General features: G+C 36.5%; 1 protein-coding gene and 1 pseudogene across 1 annotated transcript in view; both read left to right on the top strand.

The window, feature by feature from the left end:
* The window catches only part of Dpyd (dihydropyrimidine dehydrogenase), a 1,202,971-nt gene that overhangs the window by 123,990 nt on the left and 1,051,062 nt on the right, over positions 1 to 27,919 (top strand). The window lies entirely within an intron of this gene.
* On the top strand, positions 17,863 to 18,500 carry LOC101608143 (annotated as a pseudogene).

The raw sequence follows: 27,919 nt of genomic DNA, 5'->3' as shown, positions 1-27,919 counted from the left end.
GAGGAAAGGTTATGACATCAAAATAAAAGAGAGACTGATTGAGATGTGGAGAGGATATAGTAGAGAATGGAATTTCAAAGGGGAATGTGGGGGAGAGAGAGTATTATCATGGGATATTTTTTATAATCATGAAAAATGTTAATAAAAATTGAGAAAAAAATCAATGAAACAAAGAGCTGATTCTTTGAATAAATAAACAATATTGATAAACCCCTTGCCAATTAGTTAAGCAAAAAGGTCTCAAATTAACAATATTAGAAATGAAAAATGAGAGGTTACAACACACATCAATGAAATTGGAAGAATCATCAACACATACTTCCAAAACTCTAACCCACAAAATTGGTTATTCTGGAAGAAATGGATGAATTCCTAGCCACATACTACCTACCAAAACTAAAGGAAGAGCAGATTAATCTTCTTAACAAACCTATTACATCCATGGAGATTGAAAAGGTAATCAGAAACCTCCCCGCAAAGTCCAGGACCTGATTGCTTTTCAGCTAAATTTTATTAACCTTCATTGAAGAATTAAAACCATCTTTTCTTAAACTTTTTCACATAATCAGAGACCAGAGAGTCCCCAACTTCTTTTATACCACCATCATAACCTTAATACCAAAACCAGACAGAGATGCAACAAGAAAAGAAAACTATAGGCCTGATGAATTTAGATGCAAAGATCCTGAACAAAATCCTGACAAACCATATTCAATGACACAGCAAAAGCATTATCCACCTTGAGCAAGAAGGCTTCATTCTAGGCATGCATCACTGGTTCAACATGGGGAACTCGGACAACATAATATACCACATAAATAAACTTAACCATAAGAACTGCTTGATCATCTCTATTGATGCAAAGAAGGCGTTTGCCAAAATAAAATACCACTCCATGATGAAAACATTGGAAAGAATAGGAATGGAGAGTTTATAACAACACACTAAAGGTTATATATAGCTCCCAAGGCCCAAATAATATTTGATGGGGAAAGAATCAATGAGTTCCCACTAAGAACAGGAACATACAGGGTTCCCAATGTTACCACTCCTCTTCAACATAGTACTAGAAGTCCTAGACCAAACAATAAGATAGGAGATAGAAACAAAAGGGATACAGATTGGAAAGGAAGAAGTCAAGTTAGCCCTATTTGCACATGACATGATTCTATATATGAGTGACCCAAACGTCTCCATCTCAAAACTTCTAAATATGATTAATTCCTTCAGTAAACTGAAAGAGTACAAAATCAATGAAAAAAAAAAATCAGTAGCCTTTCTAGGCTAAGGACAAATATACAGAGAAAGAAATCAGTGAGTCTGTAACATTTTTAATAGCAAGAAAATATATTTTGGAATAACACTAACCAAGTATGTGAAAGACATATATAATGAAAATATTAAAATACTCAAGAAAAATTAAAGGACATGAGAAGATGGAAAGACCTCATATGATCCTGGATAGGTAGAATTAATTGTGAAAATGACAATTCTACCAAAAGCAATATACAGATTTTATGAAATACCAATAAAAATACCAATATCATTCTTCAGAGATTGAAAAAAAATGATCTCAAAATTCATATGGAATGGCAGGTGGGCTTGGATATCCAAACATATCCTCAGAAAAAAAAATATACCTCTGGTGGTATTACCATACCTGATATAAAGTTATATTACAAAGCCATAATGACAAAAAGAGCATGATGCTGGAATAAAAACAGGAACATAGACCAATGGAACAAAATTGAAAACCGAGACCTTAGGTGAAGTAATTAATTATCTTTGACAAAGGTGCCAATAACGTAGACTGGAGAAAAGACAGCTCCTTCAACAAATGGCGTTGGACAAATTGGATGACCATACACAGAAAAATGAAATTAGGCCCATTCATTTCACCATACACAAAAATCAAGTCTAAAAGGATTAATGACATTAATATAAGACCTGAAACTCTTCAACTACTGGAAGAAAAATAGAAGGCACTGTCCTCAATATAGGAGTGGGAAAAGACTTCCTGAAGAAAAAAAAAAAAAAAAAACAAAAAAAAACAGTAGCCCAGGAGATTAAGCACTTAACCAATGGGATCTCATGAAGCTAAAAAGCTTTTGCCCAAACAAACATACCATAAGTAGAGCCAATAATTACCTATTGAATGGGAGGAAATCTTTGCCAGCTATACCACTGACAGATGCCCAATATCTAGAATATACAAAGAATTCAAAAAACTAAACAATAAAAAAATTGAACAACCCACTCCAAAAGTGGGGCAGAGAACTAAATAGGGAATTCTTGGAGGAAGAATCACAAATGGCTAACACACACTTAAGAAAATGTTCAACATCCCTAACCATTAGGGAAATGCAAATTAAAACAACTAAGAGATTCTACCTTAGCCCAGTAAGGATAGCAAAGATTTAAAAATCAAATGAAAACAAATGTTGGCAAGGATATGGAGAAATAGGAACACTTATTCACTTTTGGTGGGAATATAAGCTGGTACAACCACTATGCAAATCAATTTGGAGACTCCTGAAAAGGATGAATATAGAGTTACCAACAGATACTGTTATTGCCTTACTGGGCATTTATCCTAAAAGCCCCACCTTTCAGTTCAGAGATATTTGCTCAACCATGTTTACAGCTGCTCAATTCATTATAGCTAAGAACTGAAATCAACTCAGATCCCTATCACTGGATGAACTGATAACAAAGTTGTGGTACATTTACACAATAGAATTCTGCACAGCACTAATAAAAATGATACATGAAATTTGTAGAAAATGGACAGAATTGGAACAGATCATACTCAGCAAACTGACACAATCACAGAAAGAAAAACGCCCCATGATGCTACTTATCTGCAGTTCCTAACCTGGACCTGCTTGAGTGTAACTTCCAGAACCAGTGATTGGTTGGTATCCACATGTACCTGTTCATTGGAGGGGCCTACAAGGTCCCCAACTGAAGAAAGATTTCTGTCAAAGAACTTGATTACCCACCTAAGGCAAATAGTAAGACCCTATTGCTGAAGACACTGACACCGTATGCTGCTGACAGAGCACAAAGAAACCTGGCAGGAATTCAGAAGAAAGCCAGTCCCCAGACAGCCTGTGTAGTGCTGGAAAGCACTGTCTGAGCTACAGGGTGAAAATGACCAACAATGGTCAACCAAAGATCTAAGCTACTGAGAAGCAAACTCCTGGACAGGATGCACATGCCAGTGTAAGAGTGCCACATAGTCTCAGTGGTAACCACCTGTCTCCTTGTTGGCTAAGATATCTGCTCAGTGTAAAGGAACCCATATCTGGAATTTGGAACAAGATCAAAATTCTATGGAGACAAAGATTATGTTCACCAGTGCCAAGCTCTCACTAGTCTTTAGCTAAACAAGGGGTTATATAAATCAAATTCACCCTAAGTAAATAATAGTTATCCCACTAAAACTATGCTGACTTCACTCTGTTGGAGAATCTGTTCTTTTTTAGAAAGGAGATAAATGACCCATCGTACTTCAGCCAAGCCACAGCTGAAACCAGAGTAACTAGGAAGATTAGCAAGAGTGCTGCTTCCATGTTGAACCTGACAATCAGTGGCAGGATGAAAGAGACAGACCCTGAGGACACTCAACACCTTCCAAAGCAGAGATCCAGAGGCTCCTAAGAGCTCATCACTGAAGTAGACTTAAAACTCACCCACCATGGCTCAGAGAATTTTGCAGAAGAGGGGGCAGAAACATTGTAGGGGCCACAGGTTGAGACACCATGCTCACAGGCATTCCCCCACCTCAAAATAACTGACTGCTGCTCCCACAATGCATAAACCAGAACCCCATGGGGAATACGTGCAACCCCACTGGAATGGTGGCAGGGATCAGGGAAAAGAGGGTACCAACACATGATGTATCCATATGATATATGTTGTTAATAAAAATTATATATATATATATATATATAAACAATAAATATATTTAGACACAATTATTGCATTCTGGGAATCAGGTATTTCCTAGAAATAGAAATGTTGACTTAAAACTCATACAAATAGAAAGTGCTGGGGTGGGGGGAGGGTATTACCATGGGATATTTTTTATAATCATGGAAAATGTTAATAAAAATTGTGAAAAGAAAAAAAATAAAAATTAAAAAAACTCATACAAATAAAAAAATAGGGCTGGAGAGATGGCTTAGTGCTTAAGACACTTGCTTGTAAAGCCTACATACCTAGGTTCAATTCTCCAGTACTCACATAAAGCCAGATGCACAAGATGGCACATGAGTCTAGAGTTTCTTTGAAGTGGCTGGAGGTCCTGATTGGTCAATTCTATCTCTCTCTAGAGATGTGTGTGTGTGTGTGTGTGTGTGTGTGTGTGTGTGTGTATGTATATTTATGTCCCTTTCTCTCTCTCTCTCTAATAAATATATCAAAGAATAACAAATCACAAATTGGCTTCATAAGAATGCTAAAATTTATACTAATACATAAGAATAACAAGTATCACATTGACATTCATGTCTTCTGACTATGGCTTACATATAAAAAATAACATAAGACCATAATTTGTTTTAAAATTTGCAACAAGCCTAAGAACTTCATAATTAATAGATATATTTGCACTTGCAATTAACTTTTAAGGTATTTAAGCCCCTTTTAGGTCCCAAGCATTATGCATTAGGACAAGAATAATTTCTTGTGAAAGAGACCAACAAATTCAATTTTAATTTTAAAAAGAATGCTTTACTTTAAAATGTAACAAATAAATTTGTCTCTCAACCTTAGAACTTAATTGTTGGCCCTATTTCCAAATACCCCACTGGAGATTTTCCAACTTTCCTACAGCTCTCTTGTATTATGAGTAATGTTTCTAGCTCACTAATTCTGCTGCTAATCAAATACTTAAGAGATTCTTTATACTTTCAGATATGCTTTGAAAAAAACTGCCCTCCCTTTGTATGCACAAGAGAATTATAAGTTCATTAGTATACAGATTTTAATCTTAGATTCATGGCTTATTGTACTACCTTAGAGATAAAAATACAATTTTACACTTAGATGAAAGGAACAATAATTAGAATTGATATATGATTATGTTATAATGATCAAAATAATCTATATCACTAATTTAAATATTTCACATCAAAAAACACCTTCAACATTTTATCACAAACATCACAAACAATGTTTAAACCCCAAGTGATATCCATTTAGAGAAATACTTTCCAAAAACATGCAGTATTCCAGATTTAAAAAAAAAATCCATATTTTATACTATCATCTTTAAAGACAGATAAATATATATCTAGATTTGGCATTTCAGGACTTCCTACAATGTTTATTGTTTGATTAATTTTTTATTTAGCTAAAGTTTGTGCCTACATATTTTAACTAAAAATGGATCGCCTATATTTCAGTGGTAAGTTATACCACTATACCTCATAGAAACACCAATATTATCAATTCAGAACCTAAGAAATACTTTTTCTTCATAAAAACACATAATGAAATCCTGTATGACTGCTGAAAAATATTTTAAAAATCTCATTAAATATGACACCCTTTTAAGAATTTTACCAAATTTGAAAATGCTCCCACTAATTTCTACAAAGTAGTATTGTACATAATACACACATTGCATGCTACACAAAATTCTAACCCAGATTTTTCCTCTGTCTATCAATTATACAATCCAAAGTATTTTATTTTTAAGCTCTCCCTTGGGTCATAGCTATTTTTCTAGACACAGGGTCTACCCACTGATTATTCAGAAAAAAAACCACATTCATGAGAGCACTATTAAAACTGTATACTTGTCTATACAAGAATGATTTGGTGACACATTTTATAATGGTAATAAATCCCAATCATATATGCAACTCTTATCCTCAAAGCAATTACTGAAAGCAACATGGAGCACACTGATGTATGTCACGCTAAGAAAAAATTAGAACTAAATGAGAATTGGGACAGATGTTTTCTCATTTCCTTTTCATGACTTATTTCTTCAATGTAGGTAAACTTTCTTCTTAAGTATCTTTTCTCATTACAACGAGATGCATTAAATTATATAAAAATACTTTGCTCTTGAATGTCCAGATAAAATATGAAAAAGTGCCATGTATAGAATAGGAAATTATAAAATAAACCAGGTATAGTGGCTTACATTTATAATGTCACCACTTCTGAGGCTAAGGGTATGAGGGTAGCCAAGTTTGAGACGAGCCTGACCTTCAGAGTCCATTCCATGCCAGCTGGCATTAGAGTTAGTCCCTGCCTCAAAAAAAAGAAAGAAAACAATAAAGAAAATAAATATACACATACATGCTCCAAATTTTGACAAGGCATGTCACAGTGAACAATATTTCATGACCTCAGAAGCTGTAGGCTATACATGAAACATCTATGCACCTCTTCACTTAGTATATCATGGAAGAGTTCAGGATGCTAATCAGAGAAATGATGACACATGATTTGAAGTTATTAGGGCAACATATGAAAGCACTAAATACTCAATAGCATTCATTGCTGTTTTAATATAGCTATATAGTTATTTTACATTTGATGATATAAAGTATAAATTCAAATCCATTTCCTGCATGCTAGAGGTAGCTACTGAAAATACTTAGCACCAGTAAGACATTTTGAAATTATTTTTGTCAAATCTGTCTTCCTTCTACTATGAATTGCTGCCAACTTAATAATTCTAACACATGGCCAACTCATGTAATTTCCTTGCTAAGTTATCTTTGGATCTCTTTAAAATCCCTTTTCACCCATTCAATACAGCAAGCACTCTTACATTCTTATAATATGACCATCAAATTTTGGGTCATGACACATGTATTTTAGAAAGTTTGTTTTCCTTCCTTCAGTGTCTATATAATGCCAATCCTTCCTTCTTATCATTTTCTGATACTACTGAATTTCTCATCTTTTTGAATTGTACAGGTAGGTACAAACTCATCTATATACTGAATTTCTGCACAAATTAGGAGTGATATCCAGAAGGACTACAGGGATAACACAGGCAACACTCAGCCCATCAGTTAAGTTCCAAAGTTCACTTGTAAGTTACTTACTGGAAATTGACTGTTTGCCTACAAAAATGATGAATATAGTTAATTTACCATTCTATCATTGGAAAACATGTATGTATCTCAAATACACTATTAACAAAAAATGTAATTTCCCAAATTTCACTGAAAAGATGCATAACATGATAGTGTTTAAAATCTGGAAGTCAAACTTCTCTTCTTTGGCTTCCACCCTTTGTATATCCTCAGCAAATTATTCAGTTCTAGACATACAGCAGGTGGTATGCCTGGTTACTTTTTGGCAGTGTTTTTTATAATTACGTAGAAGCTTGTATGGGTACATCACGTGTTGATATCATCATTCCCCCCCTCCCTGTCCCCACTCCAGCCACTTCAAAGAAACTCCAGACTCATGTGCCATCTTGTGCATCTGGCTTTATGTGAGTACTGGAGAATTGAACCTAGGTATGTAGGCTTTACAAGCAAGTGTCTTAAGCACTAAGCCATCTCTCCAGCCCTATTTTTTTATTTGTATGAGTTTTTTAATTTTTATTTTTTTCTTTTCACATTTTTTATTAACATTTTCCATGATTATAAAAAAAATCCCATGGTAATACCCTCCCTCCCCCCCAGCACTTTCTATTTGTATGAGTTTTAAGTCAACATTTCTATTTCTAGGAGTCCTTCCTTAGTGGGATTACTGGTATTCACCATGGAGTAATGGATTATGAGTTATGAGAGCAGCAGACAGTCATTGTGCATATGTGGGTGGGTGGGTGGGATGCTTCTGGATCTTTCCTACCAACCTGTGGCTCTTGCATTCTTTCTGCCCCCCGATATTTTTTGATTCAAAACTAAACACTAAAACTTACTGGTTTGAAATACCAGCTTAGTTTGCCATTTTGTATTGTGGGTTGTACTTGTAGATTTTTATTCAAATCTTGCACATGGAACCTTCTATACATAAATTAGGTAAGCAAGTCATCTGTGGGCATCTGAGAGACTAGCATCCTTCTCATTATCTGTAAATTTTATGGTCTGTCTTCCTGATGATTCTCAAATAGTATCATTCATGGTACAGTCAAACTTCTGCCTACTGGTTCATGGATGCTATGAGGACAGAAATGTAAGATTGTGTATTTCTAAGGCTTAGGACTAACTATGATTCGCATACTATTACTCTAACATATCACTAAAATATTCTTTGGATTCTCACATCACTGGTTGATCAGGAGATGAATGCCAGGAAACTGGTTCTCGGGATGCTACCCATGGAACTGGCTGTCACCTAGAGTAGTTACTACTCACTGTGTTAGCTGCAGTAATATAGAATAGTGTATGCTAATCTCTCAATTGCTGAGATAAGAATGAATTTGGATAATATACAAAATCCAAGTAAACGGTAACTAAATATTTTTGTATACATAGTTAGAGTAAAAAGTTGGGCAGTTACAGATGCCAAGGATGTGGAGAATTTGAAACTCTCATACATTGCTGTTCAGAACATGAAACACACATATGCTTTGGGAAACTGCCTGGGACTTCCTTAAAGAGGTATGCATGGAGACACAATATGATAAGGCAGTTTCATTCCTAGATTTCCACTCGAGATAAATTAAAATATATATTGATGCCAAGTATGGACATATTTCTATAGCTATTTACCTCTTATCCATCCACACTGATCTTTCTCCCTTTTTTCTTTTTCTTTACTTCTTCTTTTGTTTTTTTTCTCCAAGATCGTTTATCACTCTAGCCCAGGCTGACCTGAAATTCACTATGTAGTCTCAGGGTGGCCGTGAAATCATGGTGATCTTATCTGATCATTGTTTTTTTTCTAATAATGATTGTGAGATTTTGAAAATTATTTTTTTCTGAAAATGATGGTATGGTAAACAGAAGAAAAGCTCTACTGTATGGAAATAGCAAAACTGTCATGTTTAATATTAGTAATGATATATTGTTTTAATGACATTTACTTTTGATAAGAAGCAATGAGAATGGGACTTTAACTCTGTGGTCTTCTTACTCAAATCCTCAACCTATCCTTTTCATGATAAAATCACAAACCAGTTCCTGATTAATGGACTAAAATCTATACAAACTTCCATCAACACTCTTCAAAAATCTACTTTATCATCCATTGTTGCAGTCAGGTTTACGATGCTATCAGAAAACTCCCGAATGGAGGGAAAGGGTTTATTTTGGCTTAACACCCCCAGCAAGAATTGCTTCCAGGATACTCCACTTCCCAAATGCTACCAGCTGAGGATCTAGCATTCAGAATACATGCGTTAATCAAAATACCACATCAATTCTTAAAGACCATAAAAAATGAACAATTTTAGAATACATGACCAAGAGTGACCTCATGAGACATGCTCAAATAAAATGGTTTACTTGTGGGACCCTGAAACAGCAAAAACATCAAGTGAAAACAAAGGAAGGGGGTTAGGGGATGGTTCAGTTGGCAAAGTACTTGCCACGTAAGCATAAGAAGCTGAATTCCCCAACTCTGAGCACTCATATCAATGTTGGGCACAACTATGTACCCATGTCATCCCAGCACCAAGGATGTAGAGACAGGAGGATCCCTGGGCTTGTTGGCTAGCTAATGTAGTTAAATTTCTGGGCTCTGGGTTCAGCAGAAGATCCTGTCTCAAAAAATAAAATGTTGAATGCAATCATGGTGTCACACGGCTTTAATCCCAGCATTCAGGAGGCAGAGGTAGGTGGATTCCTAAGAGTTTGAGGCAAGCCTGAGACTAGGGAATTCCAGGTCAGCCTGGGCTAGAACCAGACCCTATCTTTAAAAACCAAAATAAATAAATAAAATTAAAATAAAATGTACATGTCCATGATGCTCCTTGCTTCTCAAAGAATAGTGCCTCAGCACTGTCTACACTTCTGTCTTTGCTGTGCTGCACACTCCCCTGCTCTCATAGGAATTAGGCTATGGCCTGTTCATGTGCTCAGATGCTCCCATGGAGGTGGTGAGGAGCAGGATGGGGAAAGGGACTCCTTGAAGACATCTGGGACAAGGCAGCTTTGGCCCAGCACTCCCACTGTGTCATCCCGCAGGGTAGGAAGTTGATGTGAGTCCCACATGGTTTCCCAGGGTGCTAGCAGTCCTTGTCACTCAGCAAGCAACAGATCCAGGACTGTGGGTAACATTGTCTTGCTGGGCCTAGCTGAGAAGCCACAGAGGAACTGTAACTATTGAGTGAGCAGAAGATGGTCTGAGGCAGCAGGGAGGCCTCAGCCTCATCCAGCCCAACAACATAAGATCTAACTCACTGTCCTTTGTGGAGCCCAAGCCTTGTGTGAGGACTCTGCCCTACCCACTAAGGCTAGGCTCTGTGTAGGGTCCAGAAACCCTTTTGAGTCCCACAGCCCAAGATCTGGCTGTCCTCTTGGGCTCTTCCTCTCCTTCAGCCTCCCTTTCCAGGCACTCCATTTTCTTCGTGCTGTCCCTTGAATGCAACAGAAACTTGATACACCCTTTTCTTTGCTATACCATGACAGGTTAAAAGCAGAAGAGGGAGGGGTGAGGGCAGAGTGCCCCACTTCTTCCCTCACTTAGACCTTCATAGGACAGATTGATTTATTTATTTTGCTTATTGTTTTTTTTTTTGAAGAACAAAAATAACTTTGCATTGCACTGGCTTGGCCCATAAACTAAGTTGTACATGACCAACTTAAAAAAAAAAAGTACATTTGAGGGAGACATCTGACATAGACTGCTGGTCTCCACATACACTCTTGCCCACATGGCATGTGTACCAGTGAAAACACACACACATCCCTATGCACATATGAATACATATACACATGCATGACTTCATGTACATTATGCAACAAAACAAAGAAAAATAAAACAAGTAAGCCTGAAAAAAGTATGAACTTTACTAAAGGCAATAAGTGGATATTAGTTTGTTAATGTTAATATACACATATTTACTAAACTAAGAGCCTATAGTGAACACTTAATGTATGATATGTAAAAACTCTGAATTATCTTCAAACATTTTGTTTGTACCTGAGATTATTGTAATATTTGAAAGTTATTTTAAAAAGAGACTACTTAGTAATCATACGATGCTATTTTTGGATTTTGGTCTCCTTGTTTATTATTTTTTTTCAAAATTCCTACCCATACAACATTGTATCTTTGATGGCTGCGGCTCTGGCTGAAATTGTCTGGCTTGGCTGTGGGGGACACTTGCCAAAGTCCTTCAGTGGGTGTGGTGTTCATTCTTCCTAGGACCCAAGATGGTTGCCCCTTCCTTATTTTCCACTCTTTCTTCCCAGTTCTCATTCAAGGCTAAGGATCCACTTGCTCATTCCCACACCCTACCTTATAGAAAATTAATCCTTCCTGTCTTTCTCCTACTCTCTCATAAAGTGGATTAATATTTCAAGAACAACAACTTAATGGATCAAAAAGCCCTTTACCAGCATATCAAAGTCTATTATCTACTCTTTTTGATGGGCAGTGTAACAAGAAAATGACTACTTAGAAACAAAATAGCATGTTCCTTCCCATGAACCAGGGAGTCACCTTCTCCCATGACAGATAAAATGCATCTAAAGTAAACAACAAAATATATAAACAAACAAATAAGGAAAAAATTCTGATACCTGCTACACTTCCACAAACACATTCTCATATGTTTCCAATTTCTGAGAATGCCTAAATCTCCATATGAAATTCTATGTTTGGGAATATAATGAAGATATATATTCTTGTTTCAATATTTTTTAAAAGAAATGCTTTTATTTTTATTTGCAAGGAGAGAGAGAGAGAGAAAGAAAATAAGGCAGAATATAGACTCACCAGGGCCTCTGACTACTGTGAAGGAACTCTAGACACATGATGCCACTTTGTGCATCTGGTTTCCTGTGGATACCGAGGAAATGAAGCTGGACTATCAAGTTTTGCAAGAAAGTACCTTTAACCATTGAACTATTTCTCCAGCCTTAAAATAAATATACTTGAAAGGAATTTTGGTTCTAGGGTCTGAAATACCAGGCAGTTAGGTTTCCTTAGATGCTAGAGTTGAACGATACAAAAATGTGATCCCCTTACATGCACAGAATCAGCATGGTGACTTGGTCAGAAGGGATTCTGGATTGGGAAAGTTCTTCAGGAAGGAAGTTCTTCACCAAGCAATATTATTTCCTCCTACGTGAAAAGTGAAGAAGAAAAAAAAAAAAAAAGGAGAGGGAGTAAGGGGGAGAGGAAGAAGAAGAATACAGAAAATAAGCATATATATAGAATATCTGGTATAAAAAATTATTTTTACAAATGTGTATGAATTTTTGTCTTCCTTTCCTCAATATTGGCCTTTTCTCTGCTATCAGTAGGAAAATATCTTCAATTCAGGCTTGTTAAAACAGAACACCTGTGTGTAAGGTTTCTATCCAAAACGTAAGATAAATCTACTTATAAAAAGAAAGACTTTATTTTGATTCATAGAAGAGTCATTAATCCAAGACAGGTTGCCTCACTGCTTTTGTGTGAGTCAGCACTTCCTACTGAGCATAGCTGCTCATCTCAGGATAGGGAGCTAAAGAAAGAACAAAGAGGAGATCAGGGTCTGACAATTCCCTTCAAGAGCACACACCCAATGATCCGAGGAATGCCCACTCAGACCCATCTTGCCAAGTTTCAACTTTTTCTGAAAAACTTCAAGCTAGGGATTAAACTTGTATTTTATACAGGGATATCTGGGTAACATTCCAAATCCAAACTGAAGCCATGGAGAAACACAAAAGAAAACTGCATTTTTAGCTTTTTTTTTTTTTTTTTTTTTAAGAGTTGAGATTTTATGGCATGGCAAGATCTGATGAGTCATTTCTACACTTTCTTCCCTTTTCACTAAATGCAAAGCTTGGCGTGTAAGCATGTCTGAGTAAAGATCCTAAAACTGACCTGTTTAAACTTCCCTCCCAGGCAGCCTACCTGTGCAGATTCCTTGTGTGGCTGGATGAACCATGTAATGTGTTTGGTGTAGTTCTGAGGGACAGAGGGACAGCAGGAGTTTGGGCAGTCTTGTCTTTATGAACTAGAAGGTTACTGTGGTCACATGTGTGAACCAGTGAACAGAGTGGATAACACTCATCTCAACAATCACCACACAGTACTGAGAACTGATGAAACTCTGGGTGTCTCTTCCTCCTTCCTTGTCAATCTGCTAGTAGAAGCTACTATATGTGAAAAAAATGAGGTAGCATGGGGTTAGCAGATATTTCATTTTTTGTTGATAAGGAAGTCAAAATCAAAATTAAGTTCCATTGTAGAATAAAGTTATAGTTTGATGAACCTAAGTCCAAAAACCAAGGTTAATAACTATAGTTGTAAATTGACACTTGATAAGAGAAAAAGGATGCATTTACTAATTCTCAAAATTATGAGGAAAATTGTTGAATACAATTCCAATGGAATTGTTAGCGGAAACTGAGGAGAATTAGGTATATAAACTTGTTGATGCGCCCCCTTGCTGTTTTGCTCTCTTACAGTTAAAACTGGGGACAGAACTTGTATTGAATGGATGTGGCATGAGTTGTTTCTGGTTTTAGATCTAAGTTTGGGGTGAGAAATTCCTGAATCTTCAAAACATGTTGCAACGAGTAGAAATCCATGTATTCCAGAAGATAAAAGCAAAAGTATGACTTCTAGTAGCCGAGCCATGTTGAGTTCATTTTAAGTCTACTTCACTGATAAGGTATCCAAAGCATACCAGCATTATGTGGGTGCTGGAAGTCCAAGGCGACTGTACTGTTTCACCAGCCCAGCTTTGGCCACTTTTAATTACTCAGTACCACCATGTGATTTTACTTATGAATAAAACATCTGAGTACAAGTTTAGTAATTCCCTACTTCTCCAAGGATAACCCACAGTATACTTGAAAAATTGTATTTAATGTACCATGTATTTTAACAAACATGAAAAAGAAATATGTAGCAAAATAGGTTATAGAAGGGAATTATATAATTTTTCAACCAGTAATTCTCAGAATAAACCTGAATATTTAGATGTTATCTCATTCCTGAACCTGTCACACAATTTCTCTTTCATTTAATTTAGTCATGGATGGGGACTTCCTTGGTATGCATGTATTGTACCCTTCAGGCATTGAATGACAACCCATCAGGTTATAGCAAGCTATGGCAAAAGATGAGTGCCATGGGCTGTCAGTAGAAGGTGTTTTCAGGATAAAGATTCAGAGTGAGCAGGACTCGAGTAAGGTGCAAGATGTGGTTCCATTGTATGTGGTAAATAAACTGTTGTTTTCTCTAGGAGTGAAATCTAGGTGAAGAGTAAAACAAAGACAGCAAGGATGGAGTAGTTTAAGGATGTGACATTTATTCAACTGTCTGCAATAGTATTCTATTATTTACTATTCTATCCAGGACTACATTTGTTTTGGTATGAGGTCTAAGGTCAGTTATGAGAGAAATACATTAATACCAGGAGTTATATATAGAGGTGTTTACATAGAAATGGATAAGGCATACATTTGGTAATGTGAAGAACTGGATTAGGTGTAGAGAAAAAGATGGAGACAATCTGCCTAGAAGCAACTGCACGAGAAAATGAAAACTGAGTTAAAAGGAGGCTGGGGTGCACCTAGTGTAAGAAGGATACTATACAATCTTCATCCTTCCCAGTTCTTCTTTTGTCTTGTAGAGCTGTCAGCACAGTGGCACATTAACAGGAATAGCTCTTTTGTGACAAGTGGATCTGACTGTGAAGAAGTGCGCTGCAGAGCTCTAACATAGTTTCCATGTACCACAATGATCTTCAGCTAGAAAGCCATCCACTGTACGAGCCCCAGAACCATGACCATGAAGCGAAAGGTTCCATTATCACAACAGACTTATCACCAAGGCTCTTTAAGTGCCTAAACTTTTTAATAATCCATAGTGCATTTATTTTCCTGGCTACAGAGTCATACATTGATATCTGCTACCATACTTCAGAGTACTTTAACTGATGTTAGTTCTAATCAATGCTGGGGAAACTTTCCAGTCAAGGGAATTGCAAGCTGGCTGGTTGACATTGGAGGTCAAATACTCGAGGGTATGGGTCTGAAATCACTTAATTCTTCACAGCAAATTAGAAACAGGACTCCAGCTGGTGCTAAAGAATGAGCCAGGCTAGCTGTATAAGGACAAGCTGCTGCTTGGATTTTTGAGTGTTTATGTTCATAAAATTAAAAAAAAAAATTGGGAGACTTACTTTTTGCCCCTTCTCCTTCTATTCTTTCAGAGTAAAAGACTTCCTAACAACAAAATCTGGCCACCTGATTTCAATACATGAATCTTGCCAAGGTATAAAAATGTGATTTAAACAGCAACCTGTAGGCTCCTGTTGACGACCAGCTGTGCCTCCTATTAGTATTAATGGAAGTTACACAAGCATAATAAGGAGGAGGGGGAAATGCCACCTTATGTTTTTTGAACACCTTAACATTTTTAAAGCAAGTCTGATTACAAGGGTTTACTTGAGCAGCAATTAAACATGGGTTGATTGCTAAGTACAATTTGTATTCTAGGCAACATGCAAATAGCAGTGGAATTCTCAGATAAGAAACGGAATAAAATCCTCTCTTCAAAGTGAGAATCAATTTTTTTAAACAAGAAATATTTTCTCATATGGAAGGAAGAATTTAAATGTAAGCTTTTTATATGGTTTTTTTTTTTTTCATTTGTATGTAGTAATCTCATCACTTCAATGCTAAGGCAGGAGGACAGCAAGTTTGAGAGCAGTCTGGACTACATGGTGAGGTGTGTGTATGTGTGTGTGTGTGTATTTGTCAAGACCATAATCTTTCAGTTTTAGAAGGCATAAGTGGTATGAATTTTTGGAACATATACTTCCCAGTTCACCTTTTGAATATAGTCCTCTTTACATGGTGATAAGTCTTATGGAGGAAAGTATAATATTGCAATGGGGACTGAGGATATGGCTCAGTTGGAAGAGTGTTTGCCTAGCATGCACTAAGCTTTGTGTTCGAACCCCAACATGGCATAAACCTGGTTTAGTAGGGAATTTAATTCCTGAAGACAGGAGTATCACAAGTTGAATGCCATACTTACATTTTAAGGCCATTTTGGGTTACATTAAACCCAAACTTTAAAAAATAATCAGTATTAAGCCAGGCATAGTGGCATATGCCTTTTATCCCAGCACTCAGGAGACAGGGGTAGGAGGATAACCATGAGTTCAAAGCCACCCTGAGACTATATGGTGAATTACAGGTCAGCCTGGGCTAGAGTGAGACCCTACCTCAAAAAACCCCAATATACATACACACACACACACACACACACACACACATAATCAGTATTTCTGTATCACAAATAGAATTAATTTGGCTATAGTCACAAATACACTTTTAAATATTTTCTTTTTATTTATTTATTTGAGAAAAAGGTGCAGGGATGGGTTTGTGAGGGTCTCCAGTCACTGAAAATGAACTTCATACATATGTGCCACCTTGTGCATCTGGCTTACGTGGGTCCTAGGAAATTGAACCTAAGTTCTTTGGCTTTGCAGATAAGTGACTTAACCTCTAGGCAATCTCTCCAGCCCACAACTACATTTGTAAATCAAGTTTTGACCTTGCAGAAAGATTACCTACATTTACATCAGAAATAAATTGAAACATTGATTTATAACATGTCTATCCCTGTCAGAGTTTGCCCTAGGTGTAAGTATTATGCAAAAGTATATGCTGTACTTATAATATAAACAGAGAAATGGATAGTAAGCAAATCTACAAATGTAGGACTAAGGGAAGTGTATATACAGAAAATGACCACAGAAGACAGAGGGGCGTGCGTGTGTGTGTGCACACATTTAAATGTTGATGATGGAATGTGAACCATCAATGCCTTTACATCTGCTTCTTCCTGTGGTTAGAATAGCTCAACTCAGCATCATGGCACAGTTCCTTACTCTGTAGCATTTTGGCATTTATCCCAGGACAAAAAATGGAAACTGCTAAGATATGGGTGTGGTGGGTAAAGAAGAACAACCTAGTGAATGGTAGCATGACCCAAAGTGGTTCTGTGATGGGATAAAATTAGAGGAACAGAGATATTTGTACCATGTCAACCCCTGTAGGTCATTCTAATTCATATGGCTTTTATTTTAATTCAATAAAAACCATCAATACATTTTGAAAAGTTATGTGCTATAATTTAAATGCTTTTAAACATCACATACATGTGTGAAAGGATATGGTGCCAATGTGGTCTACCTAGGAATTTGCAGTTTTCCTAGAAAAACTAGGATATATCTTATACCACTGTCACTTCTTGACAACGGAATTTAAAAGATAGTTTCAGTTAATAATCTTATGACCAGATGGGCTTATAAATAAAAATTGCTACCGCTTTAAGGCACTGAAATCATGAATGGCAGAGAAATGTGAAAGAAAAGGAAGCAGTTATGAAAAAAATAGAGAAAGCTTCATGAGATCAGAAAGTATAAAAGCACTGTGGGCTGGAAAAATGATTGCTTATATTATTTTAGATTTTAGATGTAAAACTTCTTATATATCTTCTGTAGTGATGTGAATATTTTACCTTTGATATGGAGAAAAGATTTTCTCTTCCATCCAAATGAACCATCTTATAATTTATTGAACGTGTTTCTTGACCTGATGTCAAAATATAAATCATTGGGTGGTCATGCCAGCATGTGTGCACACATGCGCACATGTGCGTGTACACACACACACACACACACACACACGTGTACCCTAATGTCCCTCTCCCTTCCCAGGAGGGTTTAACCTACAGCTGCCCAGGAAGAAGATGGCCGCCTCAGCAGTGTCTATTCTCTTATTGCAGGTCCACAGCTTCAGCACTTCTGTGGTCAGTTCCTTTGCCAAGCGTGTGAGACCCCATGTTCAGAAATATGGCATCAAAGGTTGCTATGCCATTGTTCTTTATTCTGCTGCATCCAAAGAATAAGCTGGAATATAGAAAAGGAGCTGGTGAGAATAGGCCGACTCCTGAAGAAACCCAAGTTGGTGGCTGCCATTCTGGACCCCACTTTAAGTGTTCCATTTAACATGAAAACCCTGAAGGACATTACATCCAAGAAAGGGTTTTTTCCCCCTTGACAGCCAACCTGATTGCTTTACTTGATGAAAATGGTCATTTAAATAGTGTCCAGGGAATCACCTCTGCCTTTTCTACTACAATGAGTGTCCACTGTGGAGAAGCAATTTTCACAGTGGCCACTGTGTCTCCTTTAGAAGATGCTGTTCTTTCTGAGTTAAAAGCAGTCCTAAAGACCTTCCTGAGCCTAGACCAAATATTGAAATTGTTGGTTATTCTGATTCTTCAATCATGGGTGGAATGATTGTCCATATCAGGGAAACAATGTTGATAATTCTGCAAAAACAAAGATTTAGAAACTAAGTAAAACTATGAGAGAATTGATCTGAAAGTTTTGGCTTTCTGTCACCAGTGAAAATTTTAAAACTTAGAGCACCAATAAAATGCTTCCTGAAAAACAATACCAACAAAAAAGTCATTACTTACATTTTATAAACTTTAAATTCTATTTAGACTGAGAAAGATAGCTCAGAAAATGCTTGGCATGCGGATGTGAGTACCTAGGTTTGGATTCCCAGCCCATCACCTAAAAGCCAGTCACTGTAGCTTTAAAATCTGTAATTGCAAGGCACCTAGGGTTGGGTAAGAAAGGAGATAGTGACAGGAGAACTAGATGGAGGCTTGTGAGGCAGCTACCCTTGTGAACAGAGTGGTCAATGGTAGACTCAGCCCTAAACAAGGAAAGGACTGATGGCAGAAATCCATATGTTCTATGGAATTATTGTGTCCATACTCAGTCTCATGGACCTGTACACATATACAGCATACACACATATGTACACCCCCCAAAGTCCTATTTAAACAAAATATTAAAACATAGACAGTGTTATGGATAAATGATTTTAAGTTATTTATTATCCTCTAAATGATTTTAAATTATTTGACTGTCCTCTATTCTGATCACACAAATAAGTGTTTTGTTATTCTAAGCACAATCTACATTAAAATATTAATTCTTTCTTATACTAGTTTATCAATTTATCATAGGAATCTTTTAGAAGGTTTTGGTCCATTTTAAGCAATTTACCTTACTTCAAATGATGGGAAAATGATGACAGTATTTAATTATTTATATTTTATTTATTCCTAAGTTCTGTGAAAAAGCTCAGTAGAGTGGCACAGGCTCATGGCAACAATCTGAGCACTTTACAAGTTGAAGCACGATGATTGCCTTAAGTTTGAGGCCAGCCTGGAATACATAGTGAGTTCCAGGCTACAGTGTGAAACCGTGCTTCAAAAAAATAAAAATCTGTGATAGAACTTAAGTAGGCAAGGGTTTACCACATGCATACCACTGCAAATACATACACAAATACACACATACATAAATATATACATATATATTTTTAATTAGGATGAAGCTGATATATATTTACATATGTAACATATATAAACATATGTAATCATACATATTTGATTCTTCTAATCATACAGAAAACCCATCCTATATATATTACCAAGCTCCAAATATGAGGACAATTATAAATCTTAGTCTATTAGTAGACCAGAATATGTTGAAATGTACTGGAATATAAAAGATTAATAGATTCATTCAGTGGGGAAACTTATTTTTCTATTTCAAGGCAGAACAGTAAAACAGAAGGTGCTGTGAAGGCATCTAGGCTTTTCCAACTGTCAATCTTGAAAACAGAACAAAGTACTAAAAGTTGATTTTTTGATTACATGATAATTAACACAAACAGTCTAATGCACTGTTTAGCAAAATAGGAATTCTACACCATGCCCAGCTTATAAAACTTAGTAGCTTTCTCTAGGTATGTTAAACATGTACTTTATAAGCTATACTGCATTTAAAACAAATAAAATCCACAAATTTCTATTTTAACAACTTCATAGAAGGAAATTAAGTGTCTGAAACTCCAATAAAATATAAGTATCAGTTCCTCTATATTTGAATTCAGATAATTAAATCAAAGGTCTTGTATAATAACCTAGGCATACAGTATGTTGTCAATAAAGTTAGCTATTTTATTAATGCTAAGCAAAATTAATGATTAATCATTCATGGTTCAATAGAGGATGCAACCCAGCAATCGATGGTAGTTAAGGCTAGTACAGATGGGAAGGTGATTCTGTGCATGTACTCTAGTCATTCATTATCCAGGGACAACAAATGTGGGCCAGGAAAATCTTTCCCAGGAACAATAGTGGATGCCAAGATCCTAACTGCTCAATACAATCTCTCAAAAAGAAACATTTGGTGGCCTTTAAATAGAAAGTATGATGCCAAAAGAATGTTTTTGCTTCCATAGTTTTTAATTTCCAAATTGCAAATAATTATGTTGAAAAATCTCCCTCAATGGAAAGTGCATTATATTAGTCAAGGGGTCAAAGTGAATCTTGACAAATATATTAATTTTGTCTTCTAGAAGTACTTCTTGGTTGGGAGGTGGGCAACATAAAATCAGAATGCTCTTAAGAAATAAGCCTGTGTGTTTTCATGTGACACAGATGGCTGGAATAAATTAGGAGACTCAAAAAGCAGTAAAAATGACTTAGTTTTAAAATCCATTTGGACATTTATCAGAGATCGCATTGTAAAATGCATTTGTGCTGCTTGGAAAAGTCAGTGATCAACAATGACAGCACTCCCAATTCAAGAGAAAAGTAACACACAAACACCCCCCACCCAAAACCAGAAGCTGCAGACATGACCCAGTTGATAAGTGCTTGAGGAAAGTGCTTGCAGTGCCTGAGTTTGGATACCCTTAATAAAGTAAAAACTGGATATGATGCCTTCCCCTTAAATCCCAGTGCTGGGGAGGCAGAAATAGGAAGGTCCCTGGGGCTAACTAGCTAGTTGCAGGTTTAGTGGTAGACTCTGTCTCAAAAGATTAAATGGATAACTATTGACAAAGACACCCAACAGAGACCTCCAGCCTTCATATACATGTACTCACAAACCTACATATTCACATGCACACACACATAGGGACTCAAACATATGCATGCCCACAGATTACATACTCATGAAGAACAACAATTAGCTCTGTTAAGGTTTTTCAACTCAGACCTAAAACAAGATAAATGACGAAGTTTACTATGAGTTTTCTTGAACAGTAGTTGAAGGAATATGCACCCCACCACAGGCAATGGCACTAACTTGTATATATTCTAAACAATTGTTAAGATGCTTTATGGATAGCTAGTATGGCCTATGATACAAACTAGCAGTCTCCTCTTTCATCGTGGCAAATTGCATGCAAATATTTAAAAAATTGGGGCTGGAGAGATGGCTTAGTGGTTAAGGGACTTGTCTACAAAACCAAAGCACACAGGTTCAATCCCTCAGGACCCATGTAAGACAGATGCACAAAGTGGCACATGCATCTGGAGTTCATTTGCAGCAGTTGGAGGCTCTGGTTCACCCATTCTCTCCCTCTCTCTGTCTCTTTCTCTCTCTATGCCTATTTCTCTCAAAGTAAATAAATAAAAAAATTAAAAAATATATTTAAAAATGAAATTGATGATTTATTTTTTTGTATGTTTGGGGGGATTTCAACCTGGAATTCACTATGTAATTTTAGGCTGGCCTTGAACTCACAGCAATCCTCCTTACCTCAGCCTCCTGACGGCTGGGATTAGAGGCATATACTATCATGTCTAGGAGAGAGAAAGAGAGACAGAGTCAGAGACAGAGACAGAGACAGAGACAGAGAGAGAGGAAGGGAGGGAGGGAGGGAGGGAGAAAGAGAATGAGAATTAATGGGTGCACAAGGACCTGTAGCTGCTGGAATCAAAATCCAGATGTACCACATTCCACTGTATGCATTTGGCTTTACATGGGCACTGGGGTATCAAATTTGGATTGTTAGGTATGGAGAAGCACCTTAACTGCTGAGCCAACTCTCTAGTCTTTGATTATGCTTGTAATAAAGGAACTGCATGGAATGTTTGAAATGGTATTCATAGAATATGTTGGAAACAATAAATATTTTCATATTTAATAAATATACAAAATATACTCTGCATAGATATTTTAATCAAATATTTCTATGTGAGTTATTAAGTCCATACTAAGAAAATTGAGTTTGCTTGACAGTAAGCTCTTATCTTAAGAATTACTAGCTTTTTTGATAGACAGATAAACAAGCAAGGGTGATGTTTTCCTGTGAACCGGATACCAGCACAAAGGGGAAGGAGACCAACGCAGAGAAAATTCAACCCCTACCAAATCAGAGAGCCAGAGCCTCAGAGGCCTCCAACACCTCAGCACTGAAGCAGACCAAAAATGAACCCAACATGGCTCAGGGAAATTTTGCGGAAGTCAGAGTCACATGTTGTGTCATGATTTGCAGAGACATTTAGCATACCAATAACTGGGGACTAACTCCACAATGCACGACCCATTTACATCAACAAGGAGGGTCTAATGGGAGGGGGTAGATCATAGATGAGCCTAAACAATGGTACCAAACTGCCTGTATTTGATGAAAAGAAAACTAATAAATCAAATTAAAAAAAAAAGATTTACTAGCTTGATGTCTATGATAAATTTCAATTTAAAAATTTTTTTTATTTATGTAATATTTGAGAGAGAGAGAGAGAGAGAGAGAGAGAGAGAGAGAGAGAATGAGCATTCCAGGGCCTCCTGCTGCTGCAAATGAACCCCAGACACATGTACCACCTTGTGTATCTGGTTTACGTGGGTCCTGGGGAATCGAACATGGTCCTTTGGCTTTGCAGACCAGCACGCTAAGCACTAAGCAATTTCTCCAGCCCATAATTTTTAATTTTTAAGCATTAAAAAATGTAATGGAGTTAATGCTATAAGGAGCATACTCAATTACACTGTTTTTTGATCCATTTGTTCCCTCAAACAACCATATAGTTGAAGCATTATGTACATGATTCCTAATGGTCTTGAAATATTAAAAGACAAACGAGAAGGCTGGAGAAATGTCTCAGCCATTAATGGCACTTGCTTACAAAACCCACTGGCCAGGGTTTGATTTCCCATTACCTACTTAAAGCCAGATGCACAAAATAATACATGCATCTGGAGTTTGTTTACAGTTGCAAAAGGCCCTCGCCTATCCATATATCTGACACACACACACAAACACATACTTTGCTAATTAATTAAAAGATAAATGAGACATTGTCCTTTCCCTTGAATGGCTCTCTCTGGTATGTGGGACAGAAGTTTAAAATATACACTAGTTTCTGTTAAATCTTAATACAGAAGTATGAAATGATGATATGGGATATCAAGACAAATGCCTTAACGGCTAAGTCGTCCCTGGATTCTTTATAAAGTCTTATGAACTTTTAATTTTTCATTACTTTGAACACAAAAATTCTTGGTAATTTTTTGTTGTAATTTTTTTTTCTATTCTCTAGTTAAACACAGAAATCTAATTTTTAACTGTTATAATAAATTAATTAACATTTTTGACATAATTTTTACAATATGATAGGAACCATAAGCAGTATTTTCGTTTCAAGAAATTGTAAGATTTAACCTAATATGAAATATGGAGGGAAGGACTGACTATATACCCAGAAATCACTGGTTTGAATTTTCACATATGTTGCTCATCAGTCTGGAAATGAATAATTATTCAGAGTGAGACTTCAAACCACACTATTTTATTTTATTTTAATAAAGTTGAGAGAGGTAGAGAGAGAGAGAAAGAGAGAGAGAGAATGGGCATGTCAAGGTCTCCATCTCCAGCCGCTGCAAACGTATTCCAGATGCATGTGACACCTTGTACATCTGCCTTTACATGGGCACTGGGTAATCCAACATGGGTCCTTAGGCTTTGCAGGCAAGCACCTTAACTGCTGAGCTACCTCTCCAGTCCCTACAACACACAATTGATCGTGTCCTTCTTCTGCTTTAAAAATGATTTCCCAGGGCTGGAGAGATGGCTTGGCAGTTAAGGTGCTTGGCTGCAAAGTCTAACAACCAGGGTTTGATTCCCCAATATCCATGCAAAGCCAGATGCACCAAGTAGTACATGCATCTGGAGTGCATTTAAAGCAACCATTATGTCTTACTTCTCTCTCTCTGTTTGCAAATAAATAAAAATATAAAAAGATTTCCCATTTCTTATCAAAGTTCATACTAAACATGATATGACATTTTTATCTCTTGAGAGAGACAACATACTTTTTAGTTGCTTGAGTATTATCTGTCCTTTCTATCAGGAGAACTCTGGCCTTGGAACCTTTGAAGTGTTTTATCCTTGCACTATAAATATTTCTAATTGCTCCCTTTTGATATTTTCAATGTTTATTGTCCTTACAACTTCTCCTTAGTGAACTTCTAGTCCCAGTGCTATGGCATCTATTTCTCGTTGGGACTGTTATTCATGGTACATATTATACATTTGAGCAATTTTTTGACCTATAGTCATACCCCCATCTTATCTGCAAGGTACATGACCACAGACTTCAGATCTAATTTGCTCACCACAGTGCCTCTAGTGTTTTTCACTGTGACTATCATGCATAAAATTCACAATTATTTACAATAAGAGTGAATGAGTAAATATGGAAATATTTGAGAACATTAAAATAAATGATAATCTTGTATTACATGTCAATTTTTATGTCCCTTCCTGAGGATAATTAAGCACATTTTAAATGCATTATATTTGATTGATTAAGTAACATATAATGGGGAAAAATAGCATATACTCTCAGAGAAGCAGACTTGAAGACAGAAAGGTGAGTGGCAGAAGCTTCTTCATTGGAAAGAACTGTTTGAATGAAGGCCAGAAGAACTGGGAAATGAGACAGGAGGAGACAGGAAGAGACTGAGCTCCACTGCAGTCATAATAAATATCTTGTGTAATATCTGGGGGTCTTCCAAACTTGAGAAAGCTCCTTAAAGATGCCTTGATTTGAGGCAAGTGTCAGGACTTTATACCCTCTTATCAGTCATTTAATATTTGCTGCTGACAGTGGGGGCATGAATCTTGGGTGGGACGACTTTCTTTAACCAGAAATAATTTCCAGCGAAGGATTTAGCAGAGATCCATCAACCAACAACAATTCTTGTAGCTGAAAAGATTGACTATCTTCGTATTGAACAAGTTGAGGGATAGTTGCAAATGTTGGGACCCATTGCAGCATCCATTACCAGTGACTAAAGGGACCAATGAAATCACTTACAACAAGGTTCTGTCTCAGTCTCAGACACAGATGAGTGTGAAATGATGAAACAGTAAAATTCTAGCAAGAAAATAAAGAAACTATTTCAAACACCAGCTGCTAAAATGATGAAAATTTCTGAAAGAGAAGCCAAAAGCCTAAGGAAATGGCCTGTAATGAGGAAGGGAAATTCTCTCAGAGAATTTTCATTCCTAAGGATGTTTTCCCCGCACAAGTTAGATAAGGCTATAAAACTCCCACTCAGACTGTATTTTAACCATAGCCAGTGTATTAGGGTTCTCTGGAGAAACAGAGCTAATATACTCCATGCTCACACAGGAACGAACACACACACACACACACACACACACACACCCCTCCCCCACATATATATGTATGTATGTATATCTGCAAGGACATTTATTAAATTCCTTAGAGTCTGAAACTAAAAGCCTCTCTATAGGCTCCTAAGTCAGAGAGATAAACTGCTGCTCAATCTAAGAGGCAGGACAAGAAAGAATACAGATGTAGGCCTATTCCTAAACTAATATCCCAGAAGCTCTCCAGAGCATAGGTATGGGAAGCATGAGGAATCTGTAGTGTTCAGGATTATGGCAGAAAGAACAGCGAAAGCACCTGCTCAAGAAAGACAGAGCTTCCCTGCAGTGCATTTCCTCCTTCTTCTGCTTTTCTGTTTCACCCAGGTCTCTAAACTACTGGATGGTGCTTCCCACTTTTAGACAGTTCTCTCCTTGATTTGTTGACTTACATGTCAGTAATCTCTGGAAACACTGTCATAAACAGATCTTGAAGTGTGTTTTATAATTTCCTAGGTATTTCTTTAGCCAGCCAAATTGATAATTCAGATTAACCATAAAATATACCTATGTATTTTTCACAGAATGTGAGCACTGGAGTAGTAGATTAAAAAAATGTACTATACAACTTGTTTCATAGAACTTTGCAATTTACAAAATGCTGCTGCAAATGTTTCAATATTTGACTCTCACAATAACCCTGTTCAGTTAGATAATTTGTTTAGTTTCACTAACTGCTAATTTGTGTCTTTGAACTAGTGTCTAAAGGCTTATAAGAACCAGATAAGGATTTTATTATCCACTGATGTATCACTTGACTATCATAATGGGTGAAACAGTCATTAAATAAATAATTCAATCGACTGTTGAATAAATTTCCATATTTGTAGTTTGGGCAAATTACCCTCAGTCTATTTCATAAAGTGAGATATATTTGCCTTATGGTCTTTTGGAACAAGAATACAAGAAATTTATGGATACAACTGATATTTAGTCATTATTCTTCTGGTACTGTGGAATCAGTTGGCCGTAAATATTAGACAGAGTGAAATATATGTCTCATCTTTAGTTGAAGTCTCTGAAATTTTTGAAAAATTATATTCCAAAGAGTACCAAAAATGGCCTAATTCTAGACTATGGCTGGGAAGAAATAAAAATAAAATGATACATGGATTATTATTGTGTTTCCACATTTGTTATAATGAATACATTTCAGATGTAAAATTAAAGATAACTCTAAGTCTTACTTCTGACTATGGTAATAATCATATTCATTCATAGAATGTAAATGATTAAGTTGAGAGATGCGTTGTCTCAACAAAGCCTACAAAAAAATTAATGTGGAACACCTGATATTTGACTGTGTTTCCAGATGGAGGGACAGCTTACAAATGCTATCATGATTTACATCTTTTAAAAAGTGTGGCATAAATGCATTTGCAATAAGCTTTATACATCTTGAATTATTTACAGGTACAAGCATGTATAATGTGGTGTTAGAATATAAAGCATTGCTAGATTCAATCACTAATCACAAAGCATAGGTGTGGCATATAAGCAACAGAATGAAATGTCGTAATTAAGTAGTTCAGTATGGGATAGAGCTGTACCACAGAGTTGCATGGTGAAATAATTTTGAATTTTATATTTGCTTACTGACTGTCCCTTCTGGAACTCAACTCTTTGGAATGGCAACATGTTTTGCATTCATATCTCCTCTGTGGTGGTTTAGAATAAAATAGTCACAGAAAGCAAATTTGGAAAATAGAGTATGTACTCAAATAGCACATATTTCATCTCACAGGTAGTCTGTAGCTTAAAGATAGAAAATCTATTTGGGTGTGGTGGCATAGGCCTTTAATACCAGCACTGGCAAGGCAGAGATAGGAGGATTGCTGTCAGTTGAGGTCACCCTGAGACTACACAGTGAATTCCAGGCCAGCCTGGAAAGCTATGTAGAAAAGGATCTATTTGGGAAGAGAAAGAGGATGAGAGGGGAATGATATTGATAAGAGAGTCTAATGAGGGAATTGATATGCTCAAAGCATGTGATACAAATGTATAAAATATGTCATAATAAAATCTACTAGTTTGTATAATAATAAAGACATAAATATTAATTGCTAACAAATAGTATATATATGAGCTTGTAATCTGAGACAATAGCCCATATCCCACAGGTTAGCAGACAGAGCAATGTACCTGTATGATTAAACTGGAGAAACATGTAATACTGTAAGTATCATGCATATTCTACACAAAAGTATATGTTGGCCTAAGGATGTATGCACTAAGTGGCTATATGTGTG

This window comes from Jaculus jaculus, chromosome 19 (genome assembly GCF_020740685.1).
Source record: "Jaculus jaculus isolate mJacJac1 chromosome 19, mJacJac1.mat.Y.cur, whole genome shotgun sequence".
NCBI classification, from domain to species: domain Eukaryota; kingdom Metazoa; phylum Chordata; class Mammalia; order Rodentia; family Dipodidae; genus Jaculus; species Jaculus jaculus.
This window is presented reverse-complemented; position numbering and strand designations above follow the sequence as displayed.